Below are 9,785 nucleotides of genomic sequence, written 5' to 3'. Positions count from 1 at the left end.
GATTCATGATTTAAGTTGAAAATATGAGAAAACACTGGCAAATACATACGTCCTTTTCATTTTTGCTGAAAAAGAAACATCAATTTGCTTTATTCTTAAAAATAAGCAGAAATATATTTTTTAAACATTGGATTTTTATTCTGTTTGTCTATAGGCCTGCAGCACATGGCTGTTTATGTTTGTTTTTTATTCACTAAATATTTTTGAATATAAGTTATTATATATGAGACATTTTTCTGAGTACTGAGCACTGAAATCAAACTCCAGTTCCTGGAATGATCCTTTAACCAGAGTGGATGGTTGTAACTGTCATTGTGTTGTTAATGTGAGAAAGGCTGCAGAGCAGAAACCCACACAGCCCGTCTGCTGCAGGAAAGGAAGTGGTGATTCTCTGTCAACAGTTTTTTATGATTTCTAATAACCACTGAGAACAGACTCATATCTGCTGCTGCTGTAAACACTCAGGAACTCCTCTTCCTCTCTGCAGCTGTGTGTCTTTTCTCTTGTGGTCTGGAAGCCTTTTTTTCCACTGAGCCCTCTACCCACACACAGTTTAACTGAGCCCAGAGAGCAACAATGATGACCCACCTGGAGGTCACCTCCATGGACTTTATTTATGGGGATTTTAGCCATCAAAGGTCAACTTTACAGTTTACACTTGGATTTGATGAGAGTCCTCATACAAACACGACAACTCACATGAGTGTCTGCAATGCAAATAAGTAATCTTCTTATTAAATATGTGCTTATTTGCATACGTACAATGTTGTAGAAGTCAGACTCTGAATGATATCTGAACAAAGCCCTGCGTGAAAAAACAACAACTTCAAAATAAATATAGGAATCAAATTATAAAATTTGGGTTATGTAAGAGCTACTGAAGTGGAGATTTCTGGCTCAGAGTATTAGAACAAAACAAAACCTTTAAAGATATCGATTATAAAATTAAGACATTTGAATGACTCTACAGGTAAATAAGTGTTAATATTTTAACTAACAGATATCAACATGAAACCTCCCCAGTGGATTACCTACTTTAAGACAATTAGTTTTTTATTTTTTTTTTATTTTCATGAAATTGAATGTTTACATATGCAAACAAGGCATTATCTAACGTTAACGTTGGCTGAATTTAGGAGAAATCTACAGGCACAAATAAACACAGTCTAGTAATATAAATGTTTTGTTGTTATCAAAGACAAATATCCCAATATCCAGTTGTAGCTTAAAAGTAGCTTTTTCTGCTGTTTGTTCATGTGTGTAAATAACGGCATCATCATTGTAGAGTTTGACTCATTATTTTTATTATTACAGATAGTTAATAAGCTAATTAAACATTTCTGTTGGACATTTCCTGTGTCCCATATACCACTCAACCCCAGAAAAAAAAAGCCTAATTTGTAGGTATTTTCCAGGTATTATATTATATATGCCTATTTTTAAAGACATTTATGATTAACAAATACCTGTGCCCCATATACCGCATGACCCCAGGTATTACCGAGCAACTCACCATAAAAGATTTGTCTTCAAGAAGACTCCAGCGTGAAACACCCACACCTACTGATCTGTATACAACAACTGGTTACATATATTTGTTGTCTTTGGATAGATGTCTATTGACGATGATTTTTGATTAATTAATATAATCTATATTACTACAATTAATTATTTGAACGAAATCCAAAAAAAACAAGGATGAAAAAACAAAAACTTTTATTTCTGCTCATTTACGTTCACTAAGAATGTTACACTGAAAAAAATGAAAAAGCTGCCACACTCTGCAAAATGTATTAAAGAAAAAGAAAAAATACTATGAACTATAAAATATCTACCAGACAGCTGATTATACAAATGAGCTATCATTATACAAGTCACAATTAAAAGTAGAAATAAACTAAAGTATCTAAAAACACCACAGAATTTAAACTTAGTAACAGCTAAGATATATATGTATTTATATGGTTCAGATGACAACTACAACACGTCATAATTGATATTTTTTAATACTGATCAAAGTGATGAATGAGATGAATTGATGACGAGAAAAGTCGAGCAGAAAATCAGCATGTCAGTCAGTCAGCATGTGTTCAGCTGGTGGATGGTCCCTTGTTTCTGAGGATCATCAGCAGAGAGAGTCCACAGCAGTACACCAGACTCTTCACTATCAGCTGGGTGTACAGCAGACAGAACAACTTCACCCTGCACTGGGACTGGAAGGACACTGACGACACACACACACACACACACACACACACACACACACACACACACACACACACACACACACACACAATGTTTTACTATATACATTTCATCAGAACATCATCAGTATAACTTGGACTTTTCTAGACGGGACAACCAGATTCAAATGAAGAGGGATGGGCTATAATTTGAAATAATTGTTGATAGGCCATAATTAAATACAGACACTTCAGGGCTCCACCAAGCTTTTTTTGTTATGCAGCCAGAACAGTGACTTTAAGTGTTGGCATTGAAAACAAAAGCTGAAGTGTAAAAGGAAACATAGTTATTGAAGGAGAGTCAGCAGGTGATCTTACAGTCAGCTTCCTCCAGAGCTAGCTGGTCTGGTGGATCTCTCTCTGGAGGACAGGAGGCTGCTGGAGCTGGAACCTCTGAAACAGAAAAGCAGTGAAATGTTTGGAGTCGCAGTGACAAATGTCAGTCATCTACTCCTCTGTCAGTCATCTACTCCTCTGCTCTCTTTGACAGCATCTCCACATGAAGCTGAATCACTGCTGAACACAGTCACCAAGCCTTCATCACTGTCAGCTCTGTGCGTTGCTATGGTTGTTGTACAAAAAGCAACAGTTTGCAAGGCTGCTGTAGAGATGCTGACTGTTTCAAGAAGCTGGTTGAAGGAATGAAAGAGGGAGGCTGTGTTCACATAATCCAACAAGTCCACCACCGCTGGAACAAAAATCCTATTTAGCACAGCTGCATGTTAACGGGAATATTAGTGGAATATTGTCTTTTTCAGAATAAGAGATAAAACCAAGTTATTAAGTGCATTTAAACATATTTCGCATTGAAAACAGTCACCACATCTTCATTACCTTGTTCTGTTTGGGCCTCCACTGTCCCCCCTCATGTAGGACATCACAGCGGTATTTATATGTGCTGTTCTCTTTCTGATGGATCAGCAAGATGGAGGCGATGCATCCCGACTTTCTGATCTCCAGCTGCTGTCCCTCATCACGGGGCAGCTCCTCCAGAGGACCATTCTCCTTTCGTCTTTTCCAGGAGAACTGGACCAGAGGAGGAAACATGGCTGAGGCCAGACACAGCAGGGAGCTCTTCCCCTCCAGGTGGGCTCTGGATGCTGCTGGGTACACGCTCACCACGGGCTTCACTACCGGCTCATCTGAAGTTTGACAGCAGCAACAAGCAGCACAGACACACATTCACACAGTCACCAGCAGCTTACAGCACTGCATTCAGTCTGATCCTGGAAACTACATGGACTCTGATCACTAAACTACTCATCAATACAGCACAAAGTTCACTACATATACTGGATTCAGCTTCATATCAAACACACACTGATCATCTCATGTCAGCACGGCTTATATGGGGACTAAAGACAATTATAGACACACTTTATGGATTAATATACAAAGTCTATTCACTGTAATTAGTTTTACTAACATAATATAGTGATGACATTGTCCTTCATATAATGGACAGTTTCTATTTTGTAATAAATAACATTTACTTTCACATTTAATACTTGAACAATTATAAATTATTTCAATCTCTTTAACATTTTAATATATATTGAAACTACATAATTCATTAAAAAATGTCATATAATTTTTACCAACAATGTTCATGTTTATACACAACTACAATAAAATGTTCAACAATAAGTGTTGCCCCATGGCCCGGGGCAAGTAAAGCACCACATCAGGCAAGTAAATATAACAACAACAAAAAAGATATAAATAATTTATATTTTAAATGTATGCGGTCAAAAACAGACAGAAATCACTGTCTCTCCAGTAAGTTAAGTAATTGTAATTAGATTTGATAGTTTTTTTTTAAATAACAGCCTCCACTTTCAGTATGAACTTTAACTCATCTATGACTCTGTTCATGATGTGTTTATACATTTTATATAAAGATCAAATATAACAACTTATTTGAGTCTTTGTCCTTATTTGATGACCATTAATGAAAAACAATTTGTATAGGAGCCAATAAAGATTGACTTTGAATGATTAGAAATTATTTTTACATCAAAAATATCTTAACATTAAACCATAAATGATTTTTCTTCAACAGATTCTCACTCCCATCTCATAAAATACAGACGCTTGGTCAGGAGCCTTTGGTGTTGTTATTGATGATAAAAGTCTCCTTTAGTGTCAGATCTAAACACCCTTTATCTAAACGTGCTGGGTCGGGACTATGCGGCCCATTTTTGACTCAGTTAGCTTTAGGAAAAGATGGGGGGGGGGCTTACGTTTCCATGACACGCGGGACAAGAACGGGACGGTTGGGTTTAGGAACGGGACACGCGGGACACGATCCCGGTCTCCTGGGTGAAAGTCCTGTGTTGTTTGACCCATCCACCCCCCCAACCAACCTCCCTATGATGATGTTTGGGCTTTCATACTACTCTCTACCGTAGTCTCTCTTAATGCTAAGTCCTATTCAAGCTCCATGTAGCTGCTGCTCTCCCTGGAGCTCTCTACAAACACACTGAAGGTGTTTTTAGGGTCTCTTCAGACGCTGACAGACACTGTCCAAACCTCCTCATTTTACCAGTTCAGAGGGACAACCGGTTGTTTTTATGATATATCAAATTTAAATAAAAACTGCAATGTAATAAACAGACTATCTTGATCCCTGATTGTAAATTAACATAAAATAATTATAAAATCCGTCACACAAAGGAAAAGTGTTGTATAAAATACAATTATCTTAATTACTACAATAGGCTAAATATAACATATATATTTACCACCTTATTTTTTACTCTACTTGCTTAAGCAACAAATCAATATATCAGTAATTTCATGTTTATTTTTTTAATTTTTATACAGCTTATGTTGATCATCAAATACTATTTATATTAAAAATATGCTGAGATACATAAAAATATGTTTGTGCTGTTATATATAATCTTGTATCATATATAGAAATATATAAATAATTATGCATAATTTAAATGTATTGTAATATCATATTCAGTATCTCTGTGTCTTCATGTATGAATATATCTTAACTTTTATACACAATTACAATAAAATCTTCAGATTATATTAATCATCAAATACTATTTATGTCAAAAATGCGCTAAGATAAATATGTTTGATATTAAAAGTACGCTGAGATACATATAAAAATATGTGTGCGTTTGTGTGTTCATATATCATCGTGTATCATATATGTAAATATATAAATTATTATGCATAAGTTATATTTATTGTAATATCATATTCAGTATATCTGTCTTTGTGTATGAACATATCTTCCACTAAAAGACAAACGTACCATCATATAAAATACAATAACTTTTAAAAATTATTTATTAATTTATTAATTATTCTAAACAATATAATTAAAGTTATACTATTTACTAAATACATTTACTGACATATATTAGATTATGTTTAACATCATATATTATCTTATTGCTGATTAACTGAGAGGATCAAATACTGTATGTTTCTAACATTTCATCAAACTTTTTCTATAAATCAGATTAATCTCCAGCAGAAATAAAGAATAACTGGAGTTGTGCAGTGAGATTTAAACATGTTTTCAGGAACTATGAACCTTTTTATGTAACAATAGCTGCATGGCTGCAAGAATTCTCTTCTAATGATGAAAAAACTAACATGAAGCCTGAAGAGACAGAAACTCATTAAAACACATTTTCAACTTGATCAATAAAACAACTGAAGGAAATAAATGTTTATTCTTACCTGTTACAATCAGTTTAGTTCCAGAGCCAAAGATCAAGTAACCCCATCCGACTCCCACAGTGAAACTGAGTGATACAAAAACCTGTCAGCTGTTGAATGTGTCTGCTGAGGTGAACCAGTCCAAATAATTAACCAGGATCATATTCCAGCTCCATGATGTGTTTCTCTAATCTTCATATTAACATGACTGTCTTCTTTTATGTCCTTTTTAGACCCACTAGCAGAGTGTCTCTGTGGATCGTTGGTTCAGACGTTCATGTTCCTCAGAGGATGAATCCTACTGACTTTGATAAGTTTTTATCCAGTAACATCATCAGCTCACATTTTTATATTTAGTCCATTACTATAAATTTATAATGTCTGTGTGTTGCAGTGTAGTTACTTACAACAAGCTGAACTTAAGGTCGGAAATATTAAAGCTGAAATTAACATTATTGGATGAAAAGGTTTGCTGCAATTTAATCATTCATTCAAAGTGATTTCAGTGTTTGGATGAATATATATAGGGTTTGACATTAATATAATTATACTTTGTTTTAAAACCTTCAAATATCTTCAATCCATATTCTGTCACATGTTGTCATTAGACATTTCTCTGTTGATTAACAGTTTATAAGACATCTTAAAATGTGTATAAATATTAGGATTTGTCCTCTGCGGACCATAAACATCATGTCTGGTCTCTGGTTCTGGATCAAAGTTCTGGTTGGATGAAAAGACCAAAGTGAGATAATCTGCTGAAATCAGTTCCAACATGTGATGTTAGAAATGTGTCTGCAAAGCCTTTATTGTGAAGGAGACACAGGAAGTGTTTGCATTAAGAGCAGATCAGCATTGTGAGGAGGAATAGACTTTATTCCTGCAGCAGGTCAAATCAGAGCATTTTAATCTTTAAATGTTGAAGCTTGTTTTTGGTTTCATCATTTTGACAATTTTGTCTAAATGATTGTAATCAAGAACTGCTTTTCAAAAAAGGAATTATTTAAGTTTTCATCACATGTACATACATTTATTTGTATTATTAATTTAATTATTTGTATAGTTTTCTGTTTCAGATCTTTTATTATTGTTTCTCTGTGTTGTTAAGAAAAGAAACTTCAGCTCAGTTCAGTGTGTTTGTGACCAGTGTTAGACAACTTACTCAGGAATTGGAATCAGTTACTTGTTAGTTATTACTACTTAAAAAAGTAAAATTACCTTATATATTACTTAGTATCAAAACTAATTAGTTATTGTACCTGTTATATTACTATATTACTTTCTAACTGGATTAATAACTGTAATATAATTACTGTTTTGGAAATTGCAATCCCTTACACTACTCATTACTGGGGAAAGTATCCTAATAATATAACAGTAATAGATTACTTAGTAATGCGTTACTGCTAAGGGTGTGACGAGATCTCGTTTTACGAGATCTCGCGAGATTAAAATGTGACGAGATTTCTCGTCGAGGTGAAAAGTTGTCTCGTGAGGCGATGTTATGTCAGCGTGATGGAGCGTGAAATTACTATTGAAGATCCCCCTGCCACTTTTAAATCATTTGTGTGGCAACATTTTGGTTTTCCTGCGGAAATAATAAACGGCGAAAGAGTGACAGACAAGACGAGCGCAATATGTAAACATTGTAAGAAAAAATGCCGTATACCACGGCTAACACGAGCACTATGCAAAAACACTTACAGCACCACCACAGCTCTCTACTAACTACTGCACCCCATGACGAAAACATTAAAAGGGCAAACAACTCTAAAAGCCTTTGCATCTCTGCCACCGGTAAGTGCAAGAGCCACGGCAATAACGAGGGACATAGGCGATTTCATTGCAGCTGATATGAGGCCATTTTCTGTGGTGGAAAATGTTGGATTTCGGCGACTCCTCCACACACTGGAAACGAGGTACAGTACGTCATCCCATCACGTGCGCATTTAACTCGCACTGTAGTCCCAAACCTCTACAAAGAAGCCAAGGTCAGTTGAATAAAAAAACTATTTTCCATTCATATATTTCATCATTGAGGATTTCTTTAAATTTTTTTTAAAAATCTCGTCTCGTCTCGTTCTCGTGAACCCAATCTCGTGATGTGTCTCGTCTCGTGGAGTAAGTGTCTCGTCACACCCCTAGTTACTGCCCAACACTGTTAGTGACTCTGGCTGAGATGGAGGTGAAATATGTGAACCTGGGCTGTGGTTTACTGATCTCTTCCTGTCACAAACACTGTTTGACATCTGTTCATCTGGAGGTTTTTGTTCAGGCTGCAGGGAGCATTTCTCACTGTGGGGAGCATGTTTATAACAGGAGCAGTAGTAGGTGGCTGAATGATCGAGTTTAACCTTCTGGATCTGCAACTCCCAGCCATTCTGTTCATTCACAGCAGAGAAATCATCTTTCTGAGGATGATTGTATCCCTTCCCTATGTTACCATTGCTCTTGTCAATATACAAAATCCTTGTGAATGTTTCTGTGTCTCTCTTCTGGTACCAGTATACATAAGGTATTCTGCTATCACACTGCTCAGTGCCTCGATAGCTGAAGGAGACATTTCCACCAACTCTCCTGGTCCATGTTAAATCATCCTGAATCAGCTGTGTTGCCATGGCAGCCAGCGCTGTAGAGAAACAGACAGGTAGATGAAGGTGAGTGTGAGCCAGTGTTTGTTAAAGGTGGAGTTTGTTGGCTCCTGATTGGCTGGAAACACTCACCTGAACACAGACAGCACAGAGCAGCAGCTGGGAGGAAAAGCATTTAGTTGAGTGGTGTTTCCTCTGGTGAACCTGGGGAGAAGTGGAGCTCTGATGCAGCTGAGGCCAAACAAGGACGAGCTGTGAGATCAGACGAGGGCCACGTGGTTTCTAACAGCTCCTCACATCTCCCATCAGCCCCTGCAGCACACAGATAAGGCTGCTGCCTGAGTTTAAAAACAGGTGGAGCATTTTATCTGATGAAATTATATAAAATACAGAAAATGAATGTGAAACTATTTTGATGGTTGAAGTATTTTTTTATTTAAAACCTTTTATTAATTTTAATAAAGTTAATATAATAGTAGAAATGTTACATTTCAGGATGAAATATTCACATATGTTTATTAATTTATTTTTAATTTATTTCATTAACAATTTTATTCATTTTGTTTTTAATAATTTGAATTCATTCCTTAAATTAGATTTTTTTATTTTCTTTTAATCATGTCAATAATTGTTTGGAGTAATTTTTAATTTAGTTTAAATATTTTTTTTAATTCATGTTTAACTTTGATTTATTTTTATGTAGTTAATACTAGTTAATACTGTTAATGTATCAGTAATAATTGTGAGGTCTGGACTGTTGGTTTGACAGAACAAACATTGTGAAGGAGTCACTTTGGGCTCTGGCTAATTTGTGATGAACTTTTCTCACTATTTTTACAAACCAATCGATCAATTAATGAAGAAAATAATCAGCAGATGAATCCAGAATGAAAATAATCATCAGTTAAAAGTTCAGATCAACCAACTCCAACAGTAAAATCCTGCTTTTACATTAATGCTGAGTATTAATAATCTAATTTATGATATTAAAACAGTCACAGGGGACATTTTAACTTTCAAACTACATTTCACTGATGATACTTACAGACTTTCACTGAAGGAACATTTTCAATGCAGGACATTTACAGTAACAGAGTATTTGTACTGTGTGGTATCAGTACTTTTACTGCAGTAAAGTATCTGAATGAAACTACTGTTGTTACTGACTAGAACATTTCCTTCACACTGCTGCCCCATAGTGTCTGCAACAACAAACTGATTAGAGTCTGGGTCTGTCCGAGGTTTCTTCCCAAAAGGGAGT

At 35.5% G+C, this 9,785-nt stretch overlaps 1 pseudogene; it reads right to left on the bottom strand.

The window, feature by feature from the left end:
• Positions 1–2,075: 2,075 nt before the first annotated feature.
• LOC114564892 (immunoglobulin lambda-1 light chain-like) lies at positions 2,076–8,831 on the bottom strand (annotated as a pseudogene).
• Between the last annotated feature and the right edge of the window lie 954 nt (positions 8,832–9,785).

This window comes from Perca flavescens, chromosome 12 (genome assembly GCF_004354835.1).
Source record: "Perca flavescens isolate YP-PL-M2 chromosome 12, PFLA_1.0, whole genome shotgun sequence".
Lineage (NCBI taxonomy): Eukaryota > Metazoa > Chordata > Actinopteri > Perciformes > Percidae > Perca > Perca flavescens.
The sequence above is the reverse complement of the archived record's forward strand: the minus strand, read 5'-3'. Positions and strand labels throughout refer to the sequence as shown.